The sequence below is a fragment of the Pectinophora gossypiella genome, chromosome 9 (assembly GCF_024362695.1).
Source record: "Pectinophora gossypiella chromosome 9, ilPecGoss1.1, whole genome shotgun sequence".
Taxonomy (NCBI): Eukaryota; Metazoa; Arthropoda; class Insecta; order Lepidoptera; family Gelechiidae; genus Pectinophora; species Pectinophora gossypiella.
In genome coordinates this window covers 15,072,806-15,080,491 of record NC_065412.1, presented here as the reverse complement: position 1 = coordinate 15,080,491, position 7,686 = coordinate 15,072,806, and the positions used below count along the sequence as shown (strand labels likewise).

The 7,686-nt window shown below is 36.5% G+C and overlaps 1 long non-coding RNA gene across 1 annotated transcript; it reads left to right on the top strand.

The window, feature by feature from the left end:
• The first annotated feature begins 3,358 nt into the window (after positions 1-3,358).
• LOC126369753 (uncharacterized) lies at positions 3,359-6,718 on the top strand. The gene is made up of 2 exons (XR_007566766.1): positions 3,359-5,988; positions 6,036-6,718. It is a non-coding gene; the product is annotated as an uncharacterized LOC126369753 (long non-coding RNA).
• Positions 6,719-7,686: the final 968 nt, after the last annotated feature.

Here is a 7,686-nt window from a genome sequence, read left to right as displayed (position 1 = left end):
GTACGTTAATGGAAATCATCTTTGATACTAACATTACAGAGACACAAAAGTTACAAAAAGAAACCTATTATTAATTAGGTAATTATTATAGTTCATTATTATTATTAATAATAATTATATTATTATCATTTAATGCTAGGTTTTTTATCAGTAACAATCGGACCTATATAACGCCATGTAAATTAGGAATCTATCTTTTTGTATCGTTGATCATTTAATGTAAAGTTTATTTCAATGCCTCCGTCAATGCCTACCTTTGATTTATCTAATGCTTGGTATAATATTGTAATAGAGAGACAAGTGAGTCGCGTAGACATTTCTTTTTCCTTCCCTTTAAAGCATTCAAAGTGTTCTTCTTTGCAAAGTTATATACTTGAATAAATATACAGTAAACAAAGTTTTAGAAGTTTCAAGATTATTGAATCCTTTCGCTGAGGTTTAAAAAGCTGTCAAGTCAGACGTGGTGGAAAATATTATAGTTTTCTTTTGAAATCTTGAAACTTTTCTTGGCACCGTGAAATATAACCCTTGTCAAGAAGCTTTCAAGTTACATCATGATACAAATAGCACTGGAAACAAGTTTATTTTAAGTTCAATGTTAACTTGCTTAGTGTTACATAACAAGTGAATTATTCTGAAACATTGGACCTACCTGGGCACTCTAAGGCCTGTTGCTTAAAAGCGCAAGTTAGTGAAAAAAAAAACAATATAATAATTTTTGAAGAAGTCAATTGTGGATGGTATTTGTTTATAGTTTATTTCTATGTTCTTTTTTTTAAATTTTGTGTAATTGGGTCGTATACTAGGTTCAAGATAAATTTATTATAAAATTTTAATGTTTTGTGAATTTGTGTGCAATAAAGTGTTTTATTATTATTATTATTGTATGTCTTTTTCTTATTATTATTATTTACTAAATAAAGACAGATCTAAAACTAACGAAGAACATTTTCTTTTCTCTATTTAACTTATTTTTGAATTTTAATCAAGAAAAACGTAATAATAAGTTCGACATTGTGTGACGTTTTTCTATGACGTCACAGTGTGTCGTCAAATTCCATAGCAATTTTGTGTTTTGACGTTTAGTAAAAAGTAACTGATTTGACTAGTTAGAAACTAGCCTATTATGCAATTTATAAATTGGACCTTAAATTATTCTTCTTCCTTACTTCACTTACTTCGACATAAAATTAAAATAATGAAGCTTTATTAAATACCTAAAATAGTATAGCAATATCTACTCTAAATTCATTTCAATATGAACGAAATATAATTGTTTAAATATGGCGTTGGCGAGCAATTTTGTCCGTGGAAAGGTCAAGCAGGCTGTTCTGCGAAAAATTATAAATTTTTGGGTCCTTCGTTTAAAATGTTATTGTTGTCATTTGGATATGAGATTTTTGGACTTTTTATTACATTGAATTAAATACTTTACGATCATTTTTATTAAGTATATTAGTTATGCACGTAATAATGTAATAAGTGAATAACTTACCAGTAGAGTGAGCTCAGAGTAACATATTCAGTATTCTATTATAGTGAGTGAATACATAACATATTTTTTAATTATTTATTTGATTCAGGCAAATAAGGCCCATACAATATATATCTTAACCTAAAAATACATACAATATTATCATTGTAATTAAAATAAAGTATTTAGGGGATTTATTGTTCGTTTTAGCCCTCCTTAAGCGTTGGAACATCGTTCCCTCTGGCCAGAAGTCAGCATGAAGCAAATCAGCAATGAGTGTGGTGGAGACACGAATCTCACGACTATATTCCAATTGGGGTAGTCAAAGGTAAATGCATCACAAAATGACCTAAATACCTACACGTCGAGCTTACTGCACTTAAGATAAAAATCAAATCAAATCAAATCAAATATACTTTATTGCACACAACATACAAAACAAATTAACACAGATAATGATAGATACAGTACAATCTGGCGGCCTTATTGCTAAGCAGCAATTTCTTCCAGGCAACCAGTGGATAGGAAACATTATTACAATTTGGTGCGGGACAGTGCAACATCTTGACATCAAGATCTTAAGATAACTGAATAAACAACTCATTGGTGCAAGTCCGGTACAAGGATTCGAACTTATGCTACCGGTTTGAGAAGCAAGCCGAAGTACCACAGGACCACATTGAGTGAATATCTCAATTAAAACACATAATAACGAGTTCTTACCGCGTTTAAAATAGGGATATGAGACTCTCAATATTAAACGCGGTAAGAACCCGTTATTATGTGTTGTAATTATGATAATAACCGCGTAAACTTAAAATAATGAGTGAATATCTCATACAATAGTCCGCTACAATATATTCTATACAACTATCCAATAGTCTCTAGTCGATCATAATTCTTACCCGAAAACGCCTATCTATTTATATACAAAATCACGGCACATAAACTGTACGCGTCGATAAGGCAGAGGGTCCAAAGGTCCATGAAATTCGTGAGGTTCCAGAGGGTTCGGGTCCAACAATTACTCCCGAGAGGATATCGCAGACACACTTGTTACAAGTGGCGTAGGGTTCGAAAGGGCTTTTGGAGAAGTCCGGATTTTTCGGTTATGATTTTACGATTTTGACAAGATATGCGACTTTAGATACGTTACGATATAATTTTAATGGAGTGAGTCCGGAAGGCTACAAAAAGGCTAGACTTATTTGTTATGATAAATGATGTATATTTTTGAAGTATTGCAGGCGTATATTTTTTAAATTTATTCAAAACAAGCAATGCCAACTCATCAACTAGATATCAACTCATTTATTGCGTGATAACACCGGCCCACTGAGTTTCTCTCAGGCTGTCCAAGGTTAGCTGGAAGAAATCCCAATTAGGGATAAGCTCTATGCTTTAACTAACGATAAGTATGTAAATTTCCTTTGTATTTTAAAACAATAAAGAGTATACACACAAAGAAACAAAGAATGCCAATGAAAGAGAGGAAGGGAAAGATCAAGAAGAGCTTAATATGGAACAAATTAAAGAGAAGGTGAACGTCGTGTCTTATAAGGAAGCGAAAGAATTGGCATTTGATAGACAACAATGGTGAATAAAATACAAATTAATAATCATGTATGCCTCTTAAATCTAAGGTTCCAAAAATATTTCCCAAAATGTTCATGGCCCGTATTTTTAAAAGTTTTCTTGACAAAAACGAAATCGGAATTCGGTAGTTTCCTAGGTCAAAGATAAATTATGAAATAAAAATCACACTTAGTCTGATTACTATATAAAGACAAAATTGTCGAAAAACATTTTCTTTTTTCAATTCAATTCAATAATTTTATTTCAGACCATGTGTCCATAATTGTTAGTAACAGTACAAACTTATATATGTCGGCGTTAGTTATGAATTAAGAAGAGAAATTGATCAAATCGGAAAATAAAATGAAGTTACATCACTTCCGTTATGAAGTTGCAACGCTCCGACGAAAGGTGGCGTACGGCCAGAGCTGCGTGAAGTCGAGGGAGTCACTACAGAGTCGTCGTGTCGAGCGGACGTGTACTGCCGTTCTAGTCGGGCAGTCTACCGCGAACCATCGTCTTGAGCGGACGTGTCGAATAATTACGAGGAGTGCTATAGTCGCTCACCTATAACTTGTAGGGACGTCAAGAAAGTGTGATCGGAAAAGAGCACCTAGCAAGTACGTTCACATGTCCCGAGGATTCGGTCCGAATGTTGGAACCATGGGTGGTGGAGGGCCCCTTCGCGCTAACGTCCTTATGCGCGCTAGATAACGAGAGACTGTATAACCGTTACGAATACCGTGACGTTGCCGTGAGTGTGTACCTTGTGCTGTGACTTTATTTAATCGTGATACAAAACCTATGTGGAAGTAAATAAAATGATTGTGATACTGATGACGGCCATTATTGTCTTCTAACGCCCACCCTCTATTCTGATGATGATGTTACGACCGACCCCACTTTTACGACATCAGAAGTGGGATTAGTGAACTTGGATGAAGACAATGTGATGCGACGTTCACAACAAGACAATGCAAGTTTCGATTATCACAATCAGAAGAAGATTATGATGACTATCACATTCGTGTGATCACGTGATGAAGATGTAGTGTCCATTGAAGATGGACCTGAATTTGAAGTGACCTGGACCTTGTTAATGATCGGCATCACTACATGCCGTAAGATATGATGGCGTGAACATCACAATATTTCCATAATGTGTGCAGTCGTGTTTGGAAATTATGGTACCTCAACTTGGAAACTGTTATTACGGTGAGTCGTTTTCATACTGGAACCTTATTGTTATTGACTTTATTGCTGGGTGAATTTCCGTTTCAAATAATGGGAAAATTGCTTTTTTTAAAACCAAATTGCCGAGACATATTGTGTCAATCCGTGTCAATCATACCGCGTTTTCCAATCTGTTTTCATCATCGTCAAATCTTTGTATTTTGGTCTAAAAATATTTCGAATCAGTTTAGACACGCTTAACCTGCGTGGTTAAAGTTGTATTTTCTCACTCCAAGCAAAAAGAAATTAATCATGACATGATAATTAAGTCTCGTTAAATAACGTGTTTTGTAATCTACCGTCATTCATCAAATGTTTCAAAATTCAACATTCTTTAGTGAAATCTTTTTAAACCGATTGAAAGAAAGTCATGTGAATACGATAATACAGTGAATTCTTTTGTTTCATGTCAAAACTTTGCACGTGGTTCGGCAACTGGTGGATTGCAAGCGGCAATCTAAGTGGCGCGGGCTGAGCTGTAGCCGTGTAAAGTGACGACATCGTGGCAGCGCGTTGTATACCAGCCGGACTTGCTGCGCCGGCGCTGTTGAAAACCTAAACCATGTCACAAGACCAGTGGTTGATCTTTTATTGGAAATTCTTATAAGGCCTGGTGAGTCGTATCTGTTTTACCTGATTTGAAAGATGGGAAGTTTTAATAGGATACAAACGAATATAGTGCAGAAAGTTCTCTTTAGTTAACTATAGTTAAATTGGAAATCGTAATGAAGTGAAGTAAACATTGCGAAGTAAAATAATTTGGATTATGATTAAGTGAAATAGACTTGAAAAAATGCCTCGAAGCGAATTGCCTTCTGAGTTAAATGTTACTGATTTAGAGAGTGAATAAGATGTTACACGGCACACATACTTTGGTATTGTTATTTTCTCTTTTGTTGTTGTGCTGCATTTCCAGCGTAGTCGTAACTGCAGTCCCGTTAGAGGCTGTTCAGGGCGCGGTGTGCGACTGGAGGTGTGGTGAGTGTGTAGGTCCATGGGGACCTGGTTTTAGTGGTATATGATTACCTTGTGGAAATGACCAATGATGGTCTGTTATGAAAGTGGCAAATGGTTGCCAAACTGTGGCTCCAGCGTAGTCGTAACTGCAGTCCCGTTAGAGGCTGTTCAGGGCGCGGTGTGCGACTGGAGGTGTGGTGATTGTTTAGGTCCATGGGGACCTGGTTTTAGTGGTATATGATTACCTTGTTGAGTTGACCAATGGTGGTCTGTCATGAAAGTGGCAAATGGTTGCCAATGTTGACTTATCACCGAGTATTTATGTGCCCGTGTATGTGTGTGTAGAATGAACAGTCTAAGATATTTTTTGTTTTTTGATCATTGTTGTTGTTGATGTTGATTGAGGCATTCTTTCAAATTGTTTACTCTGTGTGGTGATGCACACGGGAAATCCACTTGATGGATATGTGTACTGAAGTCTCAAGTAGAGCTCATGTAGAGTCTCAAGTAGAGCTCATGTAGTCTCAAGTAGAGCTCATGTAGAGTCTCAAGTAGAGCTCATGTAGTCTCAAGTAGAGCTCATGTAGAGTCTCAAGTAGAGCTCATGTAGAGTCTCAAGTAGAGCTCATGTAGAGTCTCAAGTAGAGCTCATGTAGAGTCTCAAGTAGAGCTCATGTAGAGTCTCAAGTAGAGCTCATGTAGAGTCTCAAGTAGAGCTCATGTAGAGTCTCAAGTAGAGCTCATGTAGAGTCTCAAGTAGAGCTCATGTAGAGTCTCAAGTAGAGCTCATGTAGAGTCTCAAGTAGAGCTCATGTAGAGTCTCAAGTAGAGCTCGGACAGAGTCCTTTAGAGTCTCATGTTAGGTCAGGAATGACCGAGCGAACTTGGATACTGTGCTGTGGTATATTGTTTCAGATTAACACACGAGGACGTGTGTCACGCAGGATGGCCGTGTCGGCGTTAGTTATGAATTAAGAAGAGAAATTGATCAAATCGGAAAATAAAATGAAGTTACATCACTTCCGTTATGAAGTTGCAACGCTCCGACGAAAGGTGGCGTACGGCCAGAGCTGCGTGAAGTCGAGGGAGTCACTACAGAGTCGTCGTGTCGAGCGGACGTGTACTGCCGTTCTAGTCGGGCAGTCTACCGCGAACCATCGTCTTGAGCGGACGTGTCGAATAATTACGAGGAGTGCTATAGTCGCTCACCTATAACTTGTAGGGACGTCAAGAAAGTGTGATCGGAAAAGAGCACCTAGCAAGTACGTTTACATGTCCCGAGGATTCGGTCCGAATGTTGGAACCATGGGTGGTGGAGGGCCCCTTCGCGCTAACGTCCTTATGCGCGCTAGATAACGAGAGACTGTATAACCGTTACGAATACCGTGACGTTGCCGTGAGTGTGTACCTTGTGCTGTGACTTTATTTAATCGTGATACAAAACCTATGTGGAAGTAAATAAAATGATTGTGATACTGATGACGGCCATTATTGTCTTCTAACGCCCACCCTCTATTCTGATGATGATGTTACGACCGACCCCACTTTTACGACATATAGATACGATGATAGTGGCAAAAAAAAACAAATCAAATCAAAATTAAAATTAGATAAATTATAAAATAAAATACAATTAAATTTTACTTTATATTTAAAATTTTATCTATTTAACTTATTTAGGTGATAATAAGTCCGACATTTTATCACATTTTTGAAAGTCCCATAAAATGAAATAAAACAGGAACGTATACCAAGGGCTTGGAAAAATCTATTTGAAAAAGGAATTAATTCTTTACACCGAACCATCCCTAGTGTTCTAGCCTCGTTAAGTGTTAGGGTCGGTCTCCACTCGACGACCACTCGTTTCACTCGTCGCGTAAACAGAACATGTCCAAACATGTCCCTCTGGTGCGAGTTGAGCAACCTTTATAAGTACTACAGAATAGAATAGTATATTCGATTTGGAAGTACGTGTGATTTAGAGTATACGTGGCAGGGATTTACTAAGCGGAATAAGAAAAATAATTCCGTTTAAAAAAACCGTCTTTAATCATTTAAGCGCAGACAGAGCTACGAGAGGGGTTAAAATGACCACATCGAAGCAATTCATCTAAGAAAGCAATATTGCTTTTTGACATTTGTTTGTATTGCGCACTTACTTTTACATGCGCAAATGTCAAATTGAAATATGATATTATAGATGAATTGCGTCGATGTGGTCATTTTAACCCCCAAGTTCTCAAGGTACCTACATCATATGACATGTATAGAAGGACAAATTCTGGTTTAATTATAAGTTGACAAACAAAAATAGTATGTTTCATTGTGTTTCATTTACATTAAAAAACATTGTGTCTTTAAAGATTTGAAAGGTCATTTTTATTTGTTTATACGTATAAACATTTTTTTTATAATATAATAATATAATCAGTAATTTTTTTAATTAA